This window comes from Sciurus vulgaris (assembly GCF_902686455.1).
Source record: "Sciurus vulgaris genome assembly, chromosome: 3".
Taxonomy (NCBI): domain Eukaryota; kingdom Metazoa; phylum Chordata; class Mammalia; order Rodentia; family Sciuridae; genus Sciurus; species Sciurus vulgaris.
In genome coordinates, this window is record NC_136463.1 from 155,950,016 (window position 1) to 155,975,253 (window position 25,238).

Genomic DNA, 25,238 nt, shown 5'->3' on the forward strand with positions numbered 1-25,238 from the left:
TAGTTCTCACATTATGATATGAAGAGATCCATGTGATACCTGCACATGCAGTGTATTGGTTACATTACAGGGAAGAACCCTTAAATTTAGGGCATTTGAATCCTTTATATTGATTAAGTAACATGCATGTCTTTTGACCAAGAGGAAATACTATCTTCTATATAAATATCCTTTAAAAGATAGTCTGGAAGAAAGGCAATCAGTGCATCTGCTCACCCGAGTGCAGATGTACAAAAGACACATGGGAAATTTTCCCCCAACAATGGATTCATCCCACCACACTCCAAGAGACATATTTTGCAAAGCTCTTTGCCATTCTTCTCCAATATGAATTGTCATCATTTTAGTTCTGTTAAAGCTATCTCAAAAATTTCCTTTGCTATCAATCTTGAATTTCCCTTTGCCTTTTTTAATGTGGATCCTATCTGTTGGTTCCAGAGCTTCCTTCTTTTTCAGCTTTCAGTTTTGATGATGCATATCCTTTGTTGCTTCCTGAAAAATTACTCATACAAAGTTTTAAAAAAATAGATTTTGTATGTTGAAATCTTCAACTTTTACTGGAGTAATGGTTTGACTTGGTACAGAATTATAGGTTGGAAGTAATTTTTCTTCAGATTATAAAGGCATTCTTTCAGTTTATTTTATCTTAGCTTTTGGTGTTTTTGGAAAGTCAGATGCTCTTTTGATTCCTGATTCTTTATATGTATTTTGCCTGTCTTTGGAAATTTGTAGAATCATTTGTGTCTCATATTTCTTGCATGGTATTTTTTCATCAATTATACTGAGCATTACATAGGTATATTTAGTAGAAACTTATATTCTCAAGCTTTGGAAAATTAACTTCTATGATGTGTGTGAGTGGTACTGGGGTTGAACCCAGGACCTTGTGCATGGTAGGCAAACACTCTATCACTTAGGTATACTCATATAGATCTCTAGTGTTGGCTAATCAATCGTGGGGTCTCTAGAAGCCAAACAGATGGTAAACCAACCAAATTTTTTTTTTAAAATTTTAATATTTTTAGTTGTCAATGGACCTTTATTTATTTATTTATAGGAGAATGGAACCCAGTTCCTCACACATGCTAGGTAAGCACTCTACCACTGAGCCACACCCCAGCCCCCTCAAATTCTTTCTTTACTTATATAAGCAGAAAAATTCCAGGGCAAATGTACAAAAATCTACCCTAGATCATAACAGCAGAGAATCATGACCCCTCAACCGCTTCCCAGATTTGAGTCAATTTATAGATCCAGAACCCCTTGAATGAAGGGGAGGCCAGGCCCCCTTGAGGAAGGACCCTGGTATAGTACCAAAAAGCTTTACTGTTAATGTTTCTCTTATCCTTCCCCAAAGGGACCTAAGGCCTTTTACCAGGTAACTTTGCGTTGGAGAAAAGACAATGATCAGATCTTTCAGGGACTACTAGATACAGGTTCTGAATTGAAATTGGTTCTGGGAGATCTAAAATGTCATGGCCATTCAGTAAAAATAGGGGCTTTTGGAGATCAGGTGATCAATGGAGTTTTGGCCATGGTCCAACTCAAAATGGGTCTAGTTGGCCCCCCGACTCATCCTGTGGTTATTCTCCCAGTTCCAGAATGTATAATCAGGATAGATACACTTAGCACTGAGCAAAATTCCCACACTGGTTCTCTAATGAGGGCTATTACAGTGGGAAAGGCCAAATGGAAACCTCTACCAGGGGGAAAAAAAGCAATACTGCATCCTGGAGAGATTGCAGAGATTAGTACCACCACCTTCAAGGACTTTAAAGATAAGGGGTAGTGATTCCCACAACATCCCCATAACTCTCCTATTTGGCTTGTGCAAAAGATGGATGGGTCTTGGACAATGATGGTTGATTATCATAAGCTTCATCAGGTAGTGACTCCTACTGCAGCTGCTGTACCAGAAGTGGTTTCTTTGCTTGAGCAGATTAACACATCTCCTATTACCTGGTATGCAACTATTGATCTTGCAAATGTTTTTTTCTCCATCCCTGCGCATAAGGACTACCAGAAGCAATTTTCTTTCAGCTGGCAAAGCCAGCAGTATGCCTTTACTTTCCTTCCTCAGGGGTATGTCAACTCTCCAGTCTTATGTTACAGCTTAGTTCGCAGAGATCTTGATGCCTTTCTCTTCCACAAAGTATTACACTGGTCCATTATATTGATGACTTTATGTTGAGTGAACCAACTGAATAAGACGTAGCAACCACTCTGGATTTGTTAGTGGAGCATTTGCGAATCAGAGGATGGGAAATAAATCCCACTAAAATTCAAGGGCCTTCAACTTAAGGAAAGTTTCTAGAAATCCAGTGGTGTGGGGCCTGCCAGGATATCCCTTCTAAGATAAAGAGTAAGTTGTTGCATCTGGCCCCTCCTACAAATAACAAAGAAACACAGGGCGTGGTGGGCCTATTTGGATTTTGGAGTCAGCACATTCTCACTTGTGTGTGTTACTTTGACCCATCTACCCAGTGACTAGAAAAACTTCCTGTTTTGAGTGGTGCCCAGAACAGGAGAAGGTTCTGCATCAGGTTCAGGCTGCTGTGCAAGCTGCTGTGCCCCTTGGGCCATATGACCCTGCAAGACCCAGTGGTACTTGAGATGTCAGTGGCAGATAGGGATACTATCTGAAGACTTTGGCAGGCTCCCATAGGTAAATCACAGAGACTTCCATTTGGATTTTGGAGCAAGGCCCTGCCATCATCTGCAGACAACTGTTCTCCCTTTAAGAAATGGCCCTTGGCCTGCTACTGGGCCTTAATGAAAACTGAATGCTTGACCATGGGCCACCAAGTTACTGTGTGACCTGAACTACCCATCACGAACTGGCTGTAATCTGACCCAGTGAGCCATAAAGTTGGACATGCACAGTAGCACTCTATTATCAGGTGGAAGTGGTACATACTGGTGGGACCCAAAGGTACAAATAGGTTGCATGAAGAAGTGGCCAAAATGCCCATGGGTTCTACTCCTGCTGCAGTACCTTCTGTCCCTCAGCTTGAACCTTTGGCATCATGGGGTGTACTTTATGATCAATTAACATAGGAAAAGAAGACTAGGACCTGGTTTACAGATGATTCTGCACAATATGTGGGTACCACTTGGAAGTGGACAGCTGCAGCTGCCCTTTCTAGAAAAACCCTAAAGGACAGTGGTGAAGGGAAATCTTCACAATGGGCAGAATTTAGGGCAATGCGTCTGGTTGTGCATTTTGCCTGAAAGGAAAAATGACCACATGTGCGACTACATACTGATTCATGGGCTGTAGCCAGTGGTTTGGTTGACTGGTCAGGGACCTGGAAAGAATATAGTTGGAAAGTTGGTGACAAGGAAATTTGGGGAAGAGGTATGTGGATAGACCTCTGAGAATGGGCAAAGGATGTGAAGGTATTTGTATCTCATGTAAATGCTTACCTAAAGGTGACCTCGTCAGAGGAGGACTTTAATAGCAGTCAACCTCTTTCTCTAGCCACTCCTGTCAGTGGACCAGTGGGCTCAAGAACAAAGTGTTCATGATGACAGGGATGGCAGTTATACATGGGTTTGGCAACATGTACTTCCACTCACCAAGGCTGACCTGGTTATGGCCACTGCTGAGTGTCCAGTGTGCCAGCAGCAGAGACCAACTCCAGCCCCCAATATGACATCATTCCCAGGGGAGATCAGCCAGCAACTGGCAGGTTGATTATATTGGACCACTTCCATCATGGAAGGGGCAGCAATTTGTCCTTACTGGAATAGACATTTCTTCTGGGTATGTATTTGCCTTATCTGCACGTACTGTTTTGCCAAAACCACCATCCGTGGACTTACAGAATGCCTTATCCATTGTCATGGTATTCTGCACAGCATTGCTTCGAATCGAGGAACTCACTTCACAGCCAAAGAAGTGAGGCATTGGGCTCACGCTCATGGGATTTTACTGGTCTTACCATGTTCCACACCATCCTGAAGCAGCTGGTTTGATAGAATGATGGAATGGACTTGTGAAGATGCAGATACAGTGCCAGCTAAGTGCAGTACCTTGCAGGTCTGGGGCAAGGTTCTCGAAATCAGCACTCACTATGTGGTACTGTCTCTTCTATTGCTAGAATTCATGGGTCCAGGAATCAAGGGGTGGAAACAGAAATGATACCACTCACCATTTCCTCTAGTGACCTATTAGAAAAGTTTTTGCTTCCTATCCCTGCAACTTGTGTGCTGCTGGCCTAGAAGTCTTAGTTCCTGGAGAAGAAATGCTTTCACCTGGAGTTAGACAATGAAATCATTAAACTGGAAGGTAAGACTTTCCCCTGGCCAGTTTGGGCTCCTAATGCCTCTGAGTCAACAGACTAAGGGAGTTAATGGTGTTGGCAGGGGTGATTGATCCAGATTACCAATGGAGATTGGACTATTACTCCATAATTAAGGTAAGGAAGCATACTCCTGGAGTGCAGGAGACCCCTTAAGGCGTCTGTTGGTATTACCCTGTCCTGTTATTAAGGTCAGTGGGAAACTACAACAACCCAATTCAGGCAAGATGACAATTGTCTCAGATCCTTCCGGAATGAAGGTGTGGGTCACACCTCCAGGTAAAGAACCAAGACCTGGGCTGGGGGCTGTGGCTCAGTTGCCTAGCAAGTGTGAGGCACTGGATATGATTCTCAGTACCACATAAAACTAAATAAACAAAGGCATTGTGTCCATTTACAACTGGGGGAGTGGGTGGGGAAAAGAACCAAGACCTGCTGAGGTGCTTTCTGAAGGTAGAGGGAATACAGAATGGATAGTAGAAGGTAGTCATAAATATTGATTATGGCCATGTAACCAGTTATAGAAATAAGAATTGTATTTGCCATTATTATTTGTTTCTTATTCTGCTAAAGTATGTTTGTGCATACTTCCACATGCATTAAGAGGACATGTTTGTTACTCTTCTGTTATTCATGTAATGTAATATTGATTGACTTTACATCAGTACTTAAAGTGATGTCTTTGTTTTCCTTTTTTTTCTGGGGAAAGAACTAGTGCATTTTTGGTTGTAAGAAGTATAGTTATGTTAGGCGGATTATGACTTTGTTATTGTGTTTATTTGGAGATTAAGTGTAATGTAGACTCATGTTTGGCTATCAAGTTGAAAAGGGATGGACTTGTAATGGTTAATTGGAATTGTCAACTTAATTGGATTAAAGGTTTTTTTTTTTTTTTTTTTTTTTTGTGGTTCTGGGGATCGAACTCAGGGCTTGTGAGGCAAGCACTCTACCAGCTGAACTATCTCCCCAGCCCGACTTAATTGGATTGAGAGATGCAGCAGATTAAGAGGCTTCTGGGTGTGTCTAGGAATGATTGGCATGTGAGATACCTAACTGGAGACCCTCCCTAAGTGTGGGCAGCACCATCCAGTAGTCTGGAAACTTCAATGAAATAAAAGTCGGACAAACAGCGAAGCAGCAGCAGGTGCAAGCTCAATTCTTTTTGAGTGAGTTCTTGATTGCTGCTACAATTGTCTGAGTATATCAGACCCTTGCTCCTTCACTCTTCCAAAGTGGACTCTGCCAGTGATCCTCCAGGGAGTTTCTAGAAGCCTTCAGTCTTGGACTGGGGTACCTTTGTTGATCCTCTTGTTCTAGGGGGTCAGCACCTTGTACTGGGCAGCTACTGGTTCCCCCAGCTCTCCAGCTTGCAGACGGCCATTGTGGGCTCTCCGTAAGCCAATCTAAATAAATCCCCTTTTTAGAATCATACTTCCTGTTGATTCTGTTCCTCTAGAGAATCCTAACCGATACACCTCCAGAAGCCCTCAGCTTTTAACACTGTCACCATGGATTTTGGGCTTAGGGTGAATTTTTTGTGAGGTAGGGGGACACACATTCAGGAACATAGCAGTGGGTATTTGGAAATTGAAGCAGTTTTACCCTTAAGGCACAAGTTACCTATGCAGTCTATCTTGTGCTAGGATTAAAAAAAAATGATCATAAGGTAAAATTTAAAATGATTCCATAAAGGAAAAGTTAGAGGACTGGGTTTATAGCTCAGTGATAGAGCACTTACCTAGTGTATGCGAGGCCCAGGGTTCCATTCCCCAGTACTGTGTGTGTGGGGAGATTTATATGCCAGGAATGATCTGATTCAGAGAGCAAGTGAAGTTCACCTAGAGATAGGAGAATTGGGATATGGCCTAGGAATGAAGTAACAGATGGTGAGTGAGAATTCCAGTTTGCCAAAAAGAAAACTTGCTTGGCAAACCAGAGATTGGAACAGGTATTTCGTGGTGTGACTTTCTAAGATTAGGAATCTTCTGAGTTGAGAGCATTGACTAGATAAGTAGAACTCTAGTCCCTTTTGGCTTTTATTCTGTTGTTAGTATTGTCGCTGGAGGTGGTCTGAGGAGATCCTGGACAGAGGGACCTTCATTCAGGATGACAGGGTCCTTGACAAACCTTGTGGTGTAGAAAAGAATTTCTAGATGTCAGATATTGAAGCAAAGGGATTTATTTAAGAAACTAGGGAGTATTCATTCAAGGAGGAAAAGGAAGAATGTGGACTGTTTCCACAGTGAAAGACCTTTTTAGGGTTTTCAGGGTCTTATTTTAAAGGAAACTTGGTGAGGGGTGTATATGGGAAGGTATGTGGGGATGACATCAGTCTGGTGATCTGGAAATTTACAGGATTTTTAGGTTGACATTCTCTCCGTTATTTGATCAATAGATAACATTGGATAAGTACCCTATATTATAGGTGTATTTGTGTGTGTGTGTGTGTACTGAGGACTGAACCCATGGGCTCTCTACCACTGAGCTACTTTCCTGACTCTTTATTTTTAATTATTTATTTTTTGTTTTTTATGGTCTCAGTAAGTTCATGAGGCTGGCCTTAAACTTGTGATCCTTCTGCCTCTTGAGGCCTTCCAAGTTGCTGGGATTACAGGTATGTGCCATTGTGACCCACCTAATAGGTTTTGTATCTCCTTTTGTTAATTTTAAGATTGCGAGTGAAGATTTGTAAATCTCCCAGAAATGTGGAAGTGATAGGCTTGGGGAGAGAACCTATTTAGCACGAGGCTTTCATATTAAAGTTATAGTTTTTCCTATCTCCATACCGTTTATGAAATCAGGAAGGGCCAAAGTCAAGGTAACTACTTTCAAGGATGATCTGTACTTATTATTCAGGGTTACTTACAAGAAATGTGGTCTCAGCATTATCAGCATATCTAAAGGTGCGGGTAGTGACTGTCAGTAAACTGCTCTGTAAAACATAATCTCTTGAAGGGTGATTTAGTATGTATCTCTATGGTTCCTACCTTGCTGAATAAATATTTTCTAATAAGTCTAGAAAAGTAGCAAAGAAACTTAGTATAGTGGCATAATTATGTAATCTTAGTGATTTACGAGGCTGAGACAGGGGAATTTCAAGTTTGAGTTCAGCCTGGGCAACTTAGACCCCATTTCAAAAAATAAAATGGACTGGGGATGAAGCTCAGTAATAGAGCATCCCTGAGTTTGATACTAAAAGCTTGGTCTTTGTCCCTGGTGCTGATCCAAATGGACAAAGTTTTGAGAAAAAGGAAAAAGAACCTTTGTTGATTGGCAAATGAGGAGAGTTGTGGACTATAGTCTCGAAAGTTACAGTCCTTACAAGAGAAAACAAAGAGCTTTTTAAAGGAAAATTCAGGGACTAGGCTTCCCGTGTGCCTGTTTATATATATGATTAATGAGCAGATGGTGGCCTTGTGATAGCCATTCCTTAGACCTGCTGGCACCTGTACCCATGTCAGGATTCCTTCATTCTTCTTTCTGGTCAGTGAGCTGAAGGACACAATAACTTGGCCTGAGAGTAGAAGAATGTTCATCTTGGATTCCCTGCAGTTAGGGAAGGGAAGAAAGAGAGGAGTGAGAAAAAGAAGAGGTAGGGAAAAACCCCCAAACCACATGTAAGTTTTATACTCAAAGCATGAAATAGAGCCCTGTTACAGTCAATCCCCAGTACAGGGAGAGGAAAAAAGTCTCAGAGAAGACTCTTATTGGTCAGTGGTTTTTTTTCTTAATCAGTGTCCAAGTGGTTGGTGTACTTCTAGTAGGCTTGGGTCAAGTGTCTGTTTCTATAGCCATGGATAAGGTGAAGGAGTGGGAGTCAACCCACACAGGCTGAATTCTCCATGAGAGTGAAATATTTTTACCAAATAATAGTAAAGGATGCTGTATGCTTGGATAGCCTAGCTGAAATTTTATGCCACCCTAATCTTGCTTGTCTTTAAGGACAGGATGCGTGAATGCCAGACAGTCCCTTCCCAGGAATTCCCTGCTTGACTTTAGTTTGTAATTAGCCAGCATCAGAGGTGGAAAAATTGTCCCTGCCCTGGTGGGTTTAATAGGTCATTCAATGCCCTTTCTTTGAACATATCAGATAAGGCCTGGCCAAGAAGGGATGGAGGACAGAGCAGAGATTGATGGGGAGAGCTGCCATACATCCCAGCTTACTGGTTTTTGGGTCCCTGGATCCAGGTCTAGGCTCCTCCCTGGGTTGGGTGGAGTAGTCATCCCCCAGCCTTCAGTGGGGAGAGCTCACCCTAATCCCTAAGGGGCTGCCAGGTCTAAGTTATGAGTTGGAGCAACTTCACTGGAGGAAAAGACCCAAGGTGGACTAGTTGAAACTGGTTGAATCTTAGATGGCCAGAGTGACAGCCAGACAATCTCACATTTCATTATTTCATTATAGTAAAAGACAAGGATATTCCTCCTGTTTATAAGCCCCTTTCCCTCCTTTCTTTTACCCTATACCTATAACCTCCTAATCCCTAAACGGTGGGAAGTCTATTTGCAGATTTATCTCCCACTTTTCCTATTCTAGGCCAAGAATAAGAGCCTTTGCTGCTCAGTTGGTTCTCCATCTTGTTTTGGTTTCATAGTTTTGAGAGGGATAAAGGACCCAGCCTTTGGGGTCAAAAATGGTAACAGTGTTCTCTATAATATTGCTCTGCTGCACTGGAATTTTTTTTTTTTTTTTTTTTTTTTTTGAGGCAGTATAGAAGACAATGCTGAAACAAAGGAGAATAGAATGAAAATCCCCAAAGGCAGAGCCTGTCATGTTGTTTGGCAATAAAAACAGACATGAAGTGGGCTGGGGATATAGCTCAGTTGGTAGAGTGCTTACCTCACATATACACAAGGCCCTGGGTTCAATCCCCAGCACTACCAAAAAAACAAAAACAAAACAAAAAAACCAAAAACCAGACATGGAGCCAATCTATTTTCAATGAAACAGTTCTTTCTTACTACCTAATTGACTGCTAGATGCACATATAGGAATTTAAAAGATCCATTAATGTAGATGTTCTCCATCTGCTCACCTAATTGTGTTCTAACAGCTAGTATCATTTAAGGTGAGATATTACTCTTTTTACAAATCTGTATCTATGCTAAATTAGTGATTACAGAAATTTTGAGTGATTATACTGTATTAATGAGAAAGGTGAGTAGAGAATTATTGTTTCCTTTGTGGACCTTCTTGAATCCCCAGGAGATGTAGCTAAAAACATTTTTTTGTTGGTTAAGGAAATGTTTCTGATAGATTCTGCTGTTAGATCAATTTGGAAAGAAAAAGAGTTCTGCAGTTGATCATTATGGTAACACATTTCTAGTTCATTTGTATGCTGGTCCCAGACTGACATAGTTTCCGTGATCTCAATTATGTTGTGGCAGTAGTCCAGTTAGTCCATTTTCATTGTTGTGTCAAAGACAAACTTTTGTAATAAAATGAGGGGAGTGAAGGTATGGGTAATTAGTGACATCTAGGATGTGCTGTTCTTTTTTCATCTAACCATAAAAGGAGATTATTGAAAATGTAAAAATATAAACAATAAAATTAAGATTATAGTTTTATTGATAAAATGGGGATATATGTATATAAAATTATATATTTATTAATAAACTAGAAGGAATCACATTGTGCACTGTTAGTACTTAATCAAAGGAAATAAAATTATTTGTATCTTTTACATAGTTGAGACACAGTAAACCTCACCATGATGACATGAATAGAGTTTAAAAATTAAATTCCACACAGTGCAAAGTCTTGTTGATTGGAGGTTCTGGAAGTAGTTGCATTACATTCACATGCATATTATTGGGGATGTATTATCTTTGGGTTTTATTGTATTTTAAATATTGTGCTCTTCTATTAGATTTTACTATACAGTATTTTAAATAGTTTTACATTTTTCTTTCACATTAAAGATTTTCGGATGAAAGTTTTTTAGGTGCAATTTTTAATACTAAATATTTCATGATATAGTTGTGTCAAATTTATTTAACCCTTTCTCTATTGTCGGCTGTTTGGATAGTTTCCACTTGTTTATGTTCCATGATGTTAAAGTGAGCTTTCACTTCTGTCTTGGAGTTACAGTTTGGACTCCAATATGCAATTGCTTCCACATTTTAAAAAAGGGTGATAGGACTCGGGTTGTAGCTCAGTGGTAGAGCATGTGCCTCGCATGCATGAGACACTGAGTTCGATCCTCAGCACCACATAAAGTAATAAAAGAAAGGTATTGTGTCTATCTAAAACTAAAAACAAATTTAAAAAAATAAAAAAGGGTAGTAGATCAATCTAATTTGCTGAAGGATGAGACTCTTCTGTAACTTCTCTGCATATCCATGCATATGAATATACAAGTAATTATATGTAATTAAATAAGAATTTCTTAAAAGAGGGTTGCAGAAGTGCTGTGCTTCTCAATTTTTGACCAAGTCAATGGAATTTTGAGAAAATCAGTCATAGAAATTGGGGTTGTCTGCTAAAAGGGACACTGAAATTTCATACCTAATTTGAGCCTTGATAATAAATAGAAATGCTTGAGTGATGGATTTCAGGGAGAAAATTCTTGGGAGAACCTGCCCCTTCTCTGAATTGGGGATAGTATGAGAGTGGGCAAGAAAACTTGCCTGACTTTCCTGGTGAAAAGTCAAGGTTAAAGACAATTGGAGTACAATGTGAGGACCTAGTACTTCTAGAGTTTGGAGGGGAAAAAAATGCTCACATCCTCTAGGGCAGGGGCTAAGTTACAGAGAAGGAGGTAGCTGGGTTAGAGTTGTATTTTAATAATCCTGCCCCCCAAAATCTACCTGCCGGGTGTCTCTATCAGAAAGAGAGTTTTTTTTTTAATTAAAATCTTTTTTATTTTTACAGACTGCATTTTGATTCGTTGTACACAAATGGGGTACAACTTTTCATTTCTATGGTTGTACATGATGTAGATTCACACCATTCATGTAATCATACTTATACATAGAGTAATACGTCCATCTCAGTCTACTATCTTTCCTTCCCCCAGTCCGTCCCGCCCCATTTTCCTCTACAGCATCCAAAGTTCCTTCATTTTTCTCTTCTCCCTGCCATCCCCTCTCATTATATATCATCATGCACTTATCAGAGAAAACATTCGGCCTTTGGTTTTTTGGGCTTGGCTTATTTCACTTAGCATGGTATTTTCCAATTTCATCCATTTACCAGCAAATGCCATAATTTTATTCTTCTTTATGGCTGAGTAATATTCCATTGTGTATATATACCACAGTTTCTTTATCTGTTCGTCAATTGAAGGGCATCTAGGTTGGTTCCACAATCTAGCTATTGTGAATTGAGCTGCTATGAGCATTGATGTGGTTGCATCACTGTAGCAACTGATTTTAAGTCCTTTGGGTATAAACAGAGGAGTGGGATAGCTGGGTCAAATGGTGGGCCCATTCCAAGTTTTCTGAGGAATCTCCGTACTGCTTTCCAGAGTGGCTGCACCAATTTGCAACTGTATGAGTGTGCCTTCTCCCCCACATCCACGCCAACACTTACTATTGCTTGTGTTCTTGATAATAGCCGTTCTAATTGGAGTTAGATGAAATCTTAGGGTAGTTTTAACTTGCATTTCTCTAATTACTAGGGGTGATGAGCACATCATATATTTGTTGATCACCTCTATATCTTCTTCTGTGAAGTGTCTGCCCATTTCCTTAGCCCGTTTAATGACTGGGTTCTTTGTATTTTGGGTGTAAAATTTTTTAAGTTAGAGTGTTTTTGCTCCTTCTAAGCTAAGATGAAGGTAGAGGATCTTAGCCAGAGAATGCATCATCCTATTAAGAAGGGTCTATGAAGACCTCATAAGTGCCTCATTAAAGAAGAGGATAGAAATCCGGTGTTACCATACAGCATTGACAAGAGAGTGCTACAAAATAGTTGCATAAGATCTTGTACTTTTTCTCTTATACTGTGTCCTTTTTCCTGCTCTTCCAATCCTGGAGGAGCAGGCTAGAAGCAGCATAATGAAGTGAGTAAGAAGAATGGAAAAACAAGAATAGAAGAATAATGAAAAACACATTTTTATCTCCCCTTCTTCGTTTTTGTGGAATTTTCAATTTATATCTGACCTGGAGAATTGGAATGAAAATTAAAATTCTGATTTAGGTTGAATACATTTTGAATATTTGAAGACGAAACTTTTAATACCTGGAAGTTAATAGGGAAACTACGAAATCTGTTGTTGCTATAATCCAGAGCAGGAGAAGGAGACCTTATAATATAACATGGTTTAGAGGGAAGATTTAGTTAATTTATGCTTATTCCTTACAGAGTTTATTACATTTGCTATTGTAAATAACTGCAAAGAGCATTTGTGAACAAAAATCTTTGTACACATTTCTTTTTAATGGTTTAGCGTAGTTTTCCAGAATTGACTTTTAAGAGTATGACTATTTTAAATATTTTATAGTATGTACTATATTTAGTACATATTGCCAGATTGCTTTCAAGAAAGATTATATCCCCAAAACATGTTAACCACTTGTGACTAGCTATCTGCTTTTCTTTACCTTCACTGGGCTTGTTATTTTTAAAAAAGCTTTGCTACTTTATAATTTAACCTGCGGAAATTTAACTACTTTATTTTAATTTTCCCCCCAAGTGCGGGGAATTAAATCCAGGACCTTGCACGTGCTAGGCAAGTGCTTTGCCATTGAACTACGTTTCTAGTCTCTAATTCACTTTCAATTACTAATACATTTTTATTAACAATTATTATTATGCTAATAGTCTACACTTATCAAGCTTTTTGTGATTGCTAAATGTTTAAATATTGTATCTTATTTAATGTTAGCAATGTGTACAGATAAAATACTGATTTCATCTTTTTACACGTGAGAAGTTTTCAGTAGATTTCTCAGATTTCATGTGCATATAAATCACCTAGACATCTTTTGAGAATACATATTCTAAATCAGTAATTCTAGAATTGGCTCAAGTTTTTGATTCAAACAAGTGGATCCTATGTGATGCTGTGACATTCTTTATCAAAAAAACTTTTAAGAGGCAAATGCTTAGTGAGAGGCAAAGACTGAACAGAGGTTTAAAATCTTGTTTAAGGTTTCACAGGTAGTAAGTGACAGAACCTATGTATTGTGTTTGAGGCCAGGCTTTAAGTGTGAAACTGTTATGTAGCAAGGTTGAACCTCTTTTCTTGTTCATTTTTAAATTTTTATTCCTTGAATTTCCTGATCCATTACTTGCACCATTTATAATTTTTTAAAGGATTTAAATGTCTTTAACTCTGTTGGTTTGAGTGTACTTAAAGTAGACATTAGTTTTTATGCCATTTTTAAGCTTACAGAAAAATGGAAATATAGAGAATCCTGCTCCCTGCCACTGTTATGAATATCTTTTTTGGGGGGAGTACTAGGGATTGAACCCAGGGATGCTTAACCATTGAGCCACATCCCCAATCCTTTTTTATATTTTATTTTATTTTTTTTTTTTTTTTTTTTTTTTTTTTTTGCGGTACTGGGGATCGAACTCAGGGCCTTGTGCTTTTGAGGCAAGCACTCTACCAGCTAAGCTATCTCCCCAGCCCTTATATTTTATTTAGAGACAGGGTCTCACTGAGTTGTTTAGGGCCTTGCTAAATTGCTGAACCTGACTTTCAACTTGTGATCCTCCTGCCTCAGTGACCCAAGTTGCTGGGATTACAGGAGTGTGCCACAACACCCAACTTTGCTATTGATATCTTATATTAATGTAATATATTGGTTACAATCGATGAATCAAAATGACATATATCTTATTAAGTAAAGTCCATAGTTTGCATTAGGGTTTACTTTCTGCGTTGTATATTCTGTGGGGTTTGACAAATGTATAGCAACATGTAGCCATCATTACAATAGCATACAGGATAGTTTCTTTGCCTTAAAGAATCCACTGTGCTCTGCCTTTCCATCCCCAAGCCCTTGGCAACCGCTGACCTTTTTACTATCTCCATAGTTTTCCCTTTTCCAGAATGTTCTATAGTTGGAATTATACAGTATAGTTTCTTCCAGTTGACTTCTTTCACTTAGTAATATGCATTTAGGGCTCCTCCATATCTTTTTATAGCTTGAGTAAATTTCTTTTTATTGAATAATATTCCTTTGCACCATTACCACATCTACCCATTGAAGGGCATCTTGGTTGCTTCTAAGTTTTGGCAGGTATGAATAATGTTGCTATAAACTTTTGTGTGTGGATTTTTGTATGAGCACACCTTTTCAGCTTACTTGAGTAAATGCCAAGGAGCTTAATATATCATGTGGTAAGAGTATGTTTAGTTTTATGAGAAGCTGCCAAACTACCTTGCATTGTAGTGGTACTGTTTTGCATTTCTGCCAGCAATGTATGAAAGCTCTTATTCCTTCCACATCCTCTTCAGCATTTGGAGTTGTTAGTGTGTGGGATTTTGGTCGTTCTAATAGCTGTAATCTCATTGTTTTAATTTCTGTTTCCTTTATGACGTATATTGTTGAATATCTTTTCATGTGCTTATTTGCCATTTGTACTACATCTTTGGTGATCTTTTGCCCAATTTAAAATTGAATGGTTTTCTTATTGTTGAATTTTACAGTTCTTTGTATATTTTGGATGCTAATCCTTTACTAAATATGTTTTGTAAATATTTTCTCCCAATTTGTGGCTTATATTTTCAGTGTTAATGTCATTCACAAAGCCTAAGTTTTAAATTTTCTATATCTTAAATTTAGGTCTCTAAATACATATATTTTTAACTCTTGGTTTTTTTTTTAACATATTGAAAATGATTTAAAAATTTTGTATTATACCACTTTTACAGAGTTATCTTTCTTGAACATTACTTTGTATTTAGAAAACATTCTTCATCTGGAGACCTGGAGCTATCATTTATTGAGCTTTTCTGTGCTAAATTCTTGGTTTACATAATCCCATTTAATCCTGTTTTTCACTTTCTGAGATAAATATCTTCATCTGTTTCTTGTATCCCCAAACTCCTCTGCCTGCTTCATTCTCATATGCTACTCCATTAAAACTCCTTCATCTTTGCACCTTAATATCTAAACCTATCATTTGCAGCGACTTTTTTCTTCTCTTTCGACCATAAAACCCGTCTTCCTATCAAAGACAGTGAGTAGGTCCTTTTGAGCTCTGAATTCTATATTCTCTTCCTTTCTTTCTTTAATATTTTGTTGCTATGCTTAGACTTTCTTGCCTCTTCATCCCATTTGATCATTTATTTAAGCATGTAAACGTGTTCTATTTTGTATCCTAAATAAACCTTTTTTTAATCCTGTATTCCAGCTGTGGTTACATTCCTTTACTCTCCTTTAAGGCCATTTTTCTAAGTTATCTACATGTACTTTTCTCACTTCTTCATTCATTCAAATTTGGTTTCTACCTACTACTCAACCAGAACTGCTTTTTTCAAATTCATCAGAACAACTCTATAATGCTCTAGCCAATCATGAGATGCTTTTTATTTCATCAGTAGCATTGACTTCTCAGGAGCTGTGACATGTCTTCTTCCTCCTCTTCCTTTTTTCCATTGGTTCTAGGGATTCAGTCCAGGGTTGCTCAGATGCTAAGCAAGTATACCGTTGAGTTACATTTCCAGCCTTTTAAAATTTTTGAGACAGGTCTTCCTAAGTTGCCCAAACTGACCTTGAACTTGCGCTCCTCCGTCTCAATCTTCCTAGGATTACATACATGTGCCACTGTACTTTCTCATGTCTTCCTTCTTGAAACATTTTTTCCTCTTGTTTTCTTTGACTTCAAAATTTATTGGAAAAGAGTTTATTAAGCATTTCCTATATCATTAGTGTTAGGGGTCGCTGGCTCAGTTGTGGCTTGCCGATAGCTCCCAGAAAAAAATGCTCCGCAGACACGAGATCTCACGGCAATAGACTTTTTTTATGTGGACGGCTAAGGCATCCGCTGGAGATGGAAAAAGAAAAAAAGAGAAAAGGTGGCATACGGCTTCTCCCAGATATTGGAATCTTGTGGGCTGGGAGGAATCAATCGCGGAGGAGAATTCTTGCAGGCTGACTGATGGACAAATAGCATGTTAGGACATAACGTGGGAGGCAGGATGATGGGTGCAGCCTAAGGCGGAAATTCCTGTAATGTAAGAGGCGGGCAGAGCGCAGATTGACAGGTGGTGGGGAGGCCGGAAATCCCTGTAATGGAAGAGGTGGATGGAGCGCAGATTGACAAGTGGTTGGGAGGCGGGAAATTCCTGTAACGGGAGAGAGAGATGGGTGGCTTTATACCTTACAATTAGTCATTTGCAGATTTTTTTTTCTTATTATCTTAGACTGTATGAAGGACAATTCCCAGTTATCACCTCTCCTCCCTATACCCCATGCCTCATTCACTTAATCATTTTTTTTACAGTTGTTTTTTTCTTTTCTTTTCTTTTTTTTTTAATGGGCTTTTGCTATGCTGCCTAGGCTATACTTGAATTCTTCCTCAGCTTCCCAAGTAGGTGGGATTACTGGTGTGTACTACTATGCTTTTTTGGCTATTTTTTGAACACCTATTTTGTAATGCCCATCATTTTCTAGGAAGTGTTGGGAATTTAACACTCCTCTGTATTTCCAGGACTTCAAATACCATGTATATGTATTTACTTGTAAATTTCTTGAGTCCAAACATATGTCCTAAATAAATTCCCACCTCCATTTGGCTTTTTAATTATAGGCAACTTAAATCCAACATGATCCAAGTGATGCATAAGTAGTAGTAGATGTAAGGATTTAGTCTTACATTCTTAGAAAAGAGAATAGTGATAAACAGTAATTATAAAGGTGTGATCTTACATGTGATTGTGAAATTCTTAGCTTTTGAGATGGCAAAAATCTCTGTCCTTTGTGATTTTAGTTCAGTTGTGTTGTAAGATGCTTGTGTCTTCTTCAGCACTTTTCCGGTGTGGTGTTGTGTTTTTGCTAAGTGTGGTGCCAGCACCATAATGTTAAAGCTTCACTAGGACACAAAAGTCATTTTTGTTGATTTTATTATCAGAAATGTAAGAAAGCAGTCATCATTATTAATATGGGAAATGCATTCATGCTGGTCAGTTCATTGTTACTGAACAGTCTTTTCTTCTAGCTAATGAACCTTGGAAAAAAAGACCTCTAAAGAGGATTATGGATGTGGCTTAGTAGTAGAGTGCTTGCCTGGGATGTGTGAGACCCTGGGTTCAAAAACTAACACTGTTCCCCCAAAACAAACAAAAACTAGTATTTTTGGTTCGATTTTTATAGCAAGATCCCTCTGGATTGTACGTTCTGTTGATGTTGATCCAGTGACCTAAAAATGACTCTGAAAGTTCCAATTTTACAGACTTAAAATTTGATATAACCAACTGCTATACCAGGAATGATATGCCATGGATACATGTACTGTGAATGAAGCTCACAGTCAGTTAATCCTACAACAGTAACCTAAAGAAAGTGAGTTTTATTTTTTAAAAAATATATTCTTATTTTTTAATTGGTACATTATAATCATACATAATGGTGGAATTTATTGTTATATATTGGTACCTGCACATAATGTAACAGTATAGTTTGTCAGTATCATTCCCTAGTATTTCCCCTGTTCCTTCCCCTGATCCGTTTCCTCTATTGAGTCCCTTCAAGAGATTTTCATGAATATCATTCCTGTCTAGAAATGTGTCCATTTCTTTTAGGTTTTCCAGTTTATTGGAGTATAATTTTTCAAATACTCCTTAATAATCTTCTGGATTTCTGTGATGTTTGTGGTCATTTCCTGTTTTCATATCTAATTTTATTAATTTGGGTCTTCTTTTTATTTAGTTTGACTGAGGGCATATCAATCTTATTTATCATTACAAAGAACCAACTATTCATTTCTTTGATCCTTTGTATTTTTTTAAAATTCCCTATTTCATTGATTTTGGCTCTAATGTTCATTTCCTTCCTTCTGTATTTTTTTTGGGGGGGCTGTGCGGGGGAGGTGGCTACTGAGAATTTAACCCAGGGGCATTTTACCATGAGGTACATTCACAACCCTTATTTTTAATTTTGAGATGGGTTCTTGCTAAATTTGCTTTGGGCCTTAACTAAGTTGCTGAGGCTGACCTTAAACTTGGAATCTTCTTGCCTTCCTCAGCCTCTTGATTTGCTGGGATTACAGGTATGCACCATCATGCTGGGCTTCTACTGCTTTTAAAATGGTTTGTTTTTGTTTTTCAAGATCTTTAGATACATCAATAGGTTGTCTATTTGGGATCTTTCTGATTTCTGATTTTCTTATGTAGGAACTCATAAACTTTCCTTTTAGAACTGCCTTTATAGTGTCTCAGAGGTTTTAGTATATGATGTATCACTATTTTCATTTTATTCAAAGAATTTTTAGGGCTAGGGTTGTGGCTCAGTGGTAGAGTGCTAACCTAGCATGTGCGAGGAACTGAGCTCAATTCTCAGCACCGCATCTAAATAAATGAATAAAATCAAGGTCTACCAACAACTAAAAAAAAATTAAAAAAAAGAATTTAAAAATTTCCTGTTTTCATCTGTTATCCATTTATCATTCAAAAATTTCTGTGTGTTTATATAGTTTCTGTAGGTTTCTTTGGTGTTGATTTCTAATTTCATTCCTCTATTATCAGATAAGATAAAAGGAATTATATCAGGTTGTTATTGTTGTTGGTATTTGATAAGAGTTGTTTTGTGGCCTAAAATGTGGTTTGGAGAAGGTTCCATGAATAGATGAGAAAAAAGTATATTTGACTGTCGTCAATATTTTATAGATTTTATATGATTTATAAGATTTTTTTAAGTCTGAAGATCTTCACTGAGTTTATGTCTGACTAATCTCTCTGTTGGTGAGAGAGGCATGTTAAAAATCACCCAGTATTATTGTATTGGGTTGGGATCTGAGTCTTAAATTTGAGTAGTGTATTTATTTATTTTTTGGTCATGTTTGGAATTGAACCCAGTCTCTTTCACATGTTAGGCAAGTGCTCTATCATTCTATCACTGAGCTACATCCTTAGCCCAGTGTTTTTGATGTAATGAGGTATACCAACATTTGGGGCATAAATATTTACTATCATTATATCTTCTTGTAAGATTTTTTTTTTTTTAATCAGTATGAAGTGACCTTCTTTGTCTTTTCTGATTAATTTTGGCTTGAAGTCTGTTTTGTTGGTTATGAGAGTGGCTATTCTTGCTTGTTTTCAGGCTCATTTGCATGGGATATCAATTTCTATCCTTTTATTTTCAGCCTATGGCAGCTTTGCCTGTAAAGTAAGTCTCTTGTAAACATGTAGTTGGGTCTTTTTCAGTGTTTCTGTTTCTTTATTGGATTTCTTATTCATATCCTGTACTAATTCCTAATTAATTTAGTCATTTTTCTTTTTTCCCCCTAAAGGATTGAACCTCGGGACATGTAACCTCTGAGACACATCCCTAGCCCTTTTTATTTTTTATTTTGAGAAGGGTCTCACTAAGTTGCATAAGGCCTTGCTAAATTGCTGAGGCTGACTTTGAACTTGAGATCCTTCTGCTTCAGCCTCCCAGTCTGCTGGGACTATAGGTGTGCTTCACTGTGCCCAGCTCATTGATCATTTTTCTAATCATTCTTTTGAATTCTTAATTTGATATTTTATCCACTTCAGTATCTTTGGAGTCAGTTGCAGGTGAATTATGAACTTAGGAGGCATTGTGTTACCTTGCTTTTTCATATTTCTTGTATTCCTGTGTTTGGTTTTATGCATCTGTTGGAATGGATTTCTTTCCATTTTTATGTGTGGGCCCTTTTAGGGCAGAACCTTCTTTTACCACTGTGTCCTAGAGTGATCTACATTGAGACCCGTGGTAGGTCTACAGTCTTTGTGTTATTTCTCTTTGTTTTTGCTATAGGAGTGAATGTCCGTGATGTTTGCACTTGGTACCTGGTTGTTAGTTTGTTTGGGGTTTCTGTCTCTTGTATTCTCTGTACTAAAGTATTGCTGAAGTTTGAGTGTGGTTAATTTGTGTGTGTACTATCTTTCAGCTGAGTTTAGTTCAGTGAACATGTAGTGTCTGTCTATTCCAGGCCCTCACAGAAAAAGGGGAAACAAACAATAGGAACAATGGAAGCACACAATATGCAGCATTAAAATAAATACCTGGTGCCTACTATGACATCTGCAACACTGATTATCACAGTCACAGGAATGGTGGTTAGCAGTTGCCAACAACAAAACAATAAATAACTGTGACCTGGATCAGTCATTGAAGTAAACAGCACATGTCAACAGTGCCATCAACAGTAGTAATAACTGCAACAACACGAATGGTTGGAGCAGGAGTTATATAAACCAAGTAGTTCTAAAAGATGGTAAAAATACAGTTCATTAAGAGAAATTAAAATGCAATATGAAAGTAAAAGAAAGTTTTTAATGTCCATAATGTGAAAGGAGAATGAAGAAAAGATGTAGCAAGTGATGGATATAAACAAGGAGAAAATAGAAACACAGAGAGGAAGAGTGAACAAGATAATTTTGGTTGAGTGGGAGAAGGAAGAGAGAAACAAACAAAAGCAAAACAAAAATAAAAATAAAAATAAACAAAAACCCTATCCCTCAAAAGACAAAGGAATAATAACTACTGCAAAAAAAATGCTGAAAATGAGGAAAAAGAAGTATGGGTGTGTGTGTATGTGTGTATCAATGGACCAGTCAGAACAGCAAAAAATGTATGTATGTGCACTCATGCGTGCATGTGCATGTGCGCGCGCGCGCACACACACACACACAAATTCTTAATGACAAATGAGAGAATTGCCTCCACTGGCAGTTCCACTGGTGGTCAAAACTGTTGATGGATTGTCACTGCCTAACTTTAACTGTCCTTTCTGTTCTTGGCCTGTGTTCTGGAAGAGTGAGTGAGCAAGGGCTAGGGATTGTTAACCCCTTCCTCTTTTTGTATTGCTCACCAGGTTGCCAGCTGAAGTGTCCTGAAATTGAAGCTGGTTGAAATAGGTCTCATCTTCCCTTCTCACCAGTATAAAGTAGGACAGAGTGGGAAGTACTGTTGATTGGAGTTTTGTCTTGATAGACTTGGTGGATGTACTCCCAGGGTGGAGCTGCTGTAGTGTTCTCGATACTGGGGCTTCGGTCTAATCAACCCTTATGGACTTTTTGAGTGGTATCTTCTGGAGAGATTAGATCGGCACAACCCTAGAACCAAGAAGATGAATCTCTGTTGGTAGTCTGGATCTCAGAAACCTCCCAAGAACTCTTCACATGGCAGTGGAGCCAGCCCTTCGCAGGTCTCACATAGTCCACTTCCCATGAAAACAGCCTTCCCAGGCTGAGTCTCTGTGTATTCACACTGGCCTGTTCAGTCTCCTGTCCCTCTTTAATTGGTCACATGGGCTGCCAGACTCAAAGGAAAAGTGAGTTGCACTCCCCTCTGTATTTCCGATTTGAATCTCCCTGGGTACTATCTTCTCTGTGCTTGTTGTACTCAGGTTCTGCTGGGTACACCCTAGGCCACATGGTGGTTGCTTGCTGGGATAGTATGGCAGTGTTTATTATGCTCTCCTAGACTTCCACAGCAGCAAACTGCAGCATGGCCTCCTCAGGGTGGCACTGGGCCTCAGCATTCCACTTGCTGGTTGAGAAACAGCACTTTCAGACAGCAGTTTGCTCTGTAGCTTTTGGATCAGCTAAATTCAGCCTGCTTTTCCGACCTACATGTTTTTCCATGCTAAATTTGCCTGTTGTGGTTCTCTCTGTGTTTGAACCAGCAGTGCTCTCTGCAGTGAACCAGTGCTATTGCTGCAACCAGCTTGGCTCTAATGTACTCTTTCTGTTCTTTATTTAGGACTCCCAAATTTCTTATTCTCTAAGAGACTCTGACTGTCCAATATTGAATTTCAGTGAATTTGCTCTTTCACCCATCTTACTGGGAAGCAGTACTCTGCTGCTTGAATTCTGAACCATGGAGCAACTCAGAATGCAGCCTTCCTCTAATCTTCCATCTTGAATTGACAGAATCAAGATTTTGAGATTTAAAAAACAAAATGTGTGTGTGTGTGTGTGTGTGTGTGTGTGTGTGTGTATGTGTGTATATTACCCTTGAGAGATTATCATTCTTTCACCTTCTTTGCTTTGGTAATTTTTATTATGGTAAGATATATAAAATAAAAATATATGTAAGATAAAATTACATAAATTATGTATAGCAATATTTACTATTTTAAACTATTTTTAAAGGGTGATCTTATTGTGTGATAAAGCCAGAGTAGTGTTTCATTCTGCTAGACTCAGATGTGTCAGTTTTGTTGATCACATACTGACATGATTCCAGATTTGCACTGTTGCAAGATTGTAGAGGTGCTATAAATTTGTAAATGTATTTTCTTAAGTTCTAATTGGTGGGGGTGGAGGATGACTGAAGATGGTGGTGATGACTTCTCTCCCCAAGATTTGTTTTGGGAGTAAAATTGATGACTAAGAAAAAGCAATTTGGATTTATGAATAAATTCTGAATCTAATGTTACAGTGTCATGATTGGAATCAGAGACAGAGTGTTTTACATATGAGCAAAATTTATAGGACTGGAGGTATAAGTTAGTGGTCAAGTGCTTGACTACCATGAACAAGGCTTGGGTTTGATCTCCCAACACTGGAAAAAAAAAAAAATATATATATATATACATTTGTTTATATGTAGAGATTGTTTAGTGTTTTTCTTCTATGAAAAAAATGACTTCTGTCCCCTAAGTGAACTTGTTTTGGTTGTTGGGACAAAGAAATAGGGATGTAAAAATTTCCTGACAGTTTTACTTAAAGATTAATAGGCGTTGGGTGCAGTGGTGCATGCCTGTAATCCTAGCAACTTGGGAGGCTGAGGCAAGAGGATCGCAAATTCAAGCCAGCCCTAAGCAACTTAGCAAGATCCTGTCTCAAAAAATAAAAAGAGCTGGGAATGGGGTTTAGTGGTTAAGTGCCCCTGGGTTCAATCTCTGCTTACCCTGCCCCCCAAAAAGATTAATAGGATTATGGCTTATTTATTACACATTTTATTTGTTTTTTAAAAAATATTTAGTTGTTGATGGACCTTTTTTCTAAAATTTATTTATATGCAGTGCTGAGAATTGAACCTAGTGCCTCCTGTATGCCAGGCAAGCACGCCACCACTGAACTGCAATCCCAGCCCCTTAAGGTTTTTTATGACATTGTTTACGTTGTTTAAAAGCTGTATGGAAGCCAGGTGTGGTGGTGCATACCTCTGATAACATCGATTTGTGAGGCTGAGTCAGGAGGATCACAAGTTTGAAGCCAGCCTGGGTAGCTTAGCAAGATCCTATCTCAGAATAGAAAGAGGACTCCACATGCTCAATTGTGCAGTGCCCCTGGATTCAATCCTTATTATCAAAAAGAGAAATACAATATAAATTACCTGTGAGAATTATTTTTCTGAATCAGCTGTGTATATAGTTTGTTAATTAAATTCCCCCCTTGGTTAAAAATCTAATTGACATTTGACGTTATTGAAGTTCTCAAGCTACCTTTTTTGTCCTATTGCCTATCATATTACTCTTATTTAACCTGTACTACTTTATTTTTGTTCACCTTAATTTCCTTGATAAATTATATGAATCTTCTCCCAAATAGGTTTTGATGGCAGATGAAATATTTAAAAATTCTCAGCACTGAGCATAATGCCCTTTTATGTGATATTGAATGAAAACTTTTTTTTTTGTAACAGTGGACGTACATCTCTACTTAAGTGTGGCATTGATCTTTAGAATTTCCTACTGTCATTTGTATTTTATTGGGAGAATGGAGACTGTATTTTTACCTCTTCTTTTAATGAAAATAATTTTTAAAGTGAATATATAAATTACTTAAGATTCACTGAATGAAGTCTTATTGATTTCTAGAAAAGAATGTTTTATCTCCCTCAGGCTGCATGTTTTTGGAACTATATTAATGCTTACAGGACTATATTTGCATTCTGCTTTCATATTCAGATATAAACTGTCATCGTGTTTCTTGATAAGTGATCAGAACCCTTAATTTTATCTTTTTTTTTTTTTTTTTTTTTTTTTTGTGGTGCTGGGCATTGAACCCAGGACCTCCCGAGTGGTAGTTAAGTAGTCTACCTCTGAGCTACATCTTAGCCCTAGAAGCCTTAATTTTAAATGGAAAGAAAAAAAATATGACTGATAGCGTTGACTTATTTTAAAAAATGTTATTAAATGTTCAAACAAAATTAGATATAAACCACTTTTGATTAAAGCTCATGAATGTAAGTTCAAAATAAATTTGTGGATAAAACTATGATAGAAATAAAGTTTAAATCAGAATTAGTAACATTATATACATTATTTTTCCAAAACTCAGCATTCCCTAAAATTTACGTATGGTGGTGGATTTACAAATTGCTTTGCATAGTAATATGAAGAGTGCTGTGGATTTGTATGATGTGGGTGCCTGCAATTTCACTTCCTATTTTAAAACTTTCTTGTTTATACAGTACAATGCAATATATATTTGGCTATTATTTGGTGTGAATGTATTATTGTTTGCCTCTGTTACCTCATTCTGTAATTAAAAATGCTTTGTAATTAAAAGGAGCATGACTTGGGCTACCAACCCCCAAACAGTGCAGAATTTGTTTACTTAGATATTTAGTTACTTCAAGATGATTCAGATTATGTGATATTCATTTGTTAGTTTTGCAACTTTGCTAATTTTGTAAATAAATTACTGTTGAAATAAAAAAAGTAAAAATAAATTAAAGACAACTAATTGTTATTAAAGGCTATCTGTAAGCTCCTGTTTTAGAAACAGTTATTTAGCATCATTTATAGTTATTCTTAAACTGATGTCCCCATCTAATACATTAAAAAGTCCTAATATCAATGGCACTCTATAAAATAATCTGCTTAGACTATCCTGCTGT

At 37.9% G+C, this 25,238-nt stretch overlaps 1 protein-coding gene across 50 annotated transcripts in view; it reads left to right on the forward strand.

The window, feature by feature from the left end:
• ABI2 (abl interactor 2) overlaps positions 1-25,238 on the forward strand; it is a 125,249-nt gene that overhangs the window by 20,584 nt on the left and 79,427 nt on the right. The window lies entirely within an intron of this gene.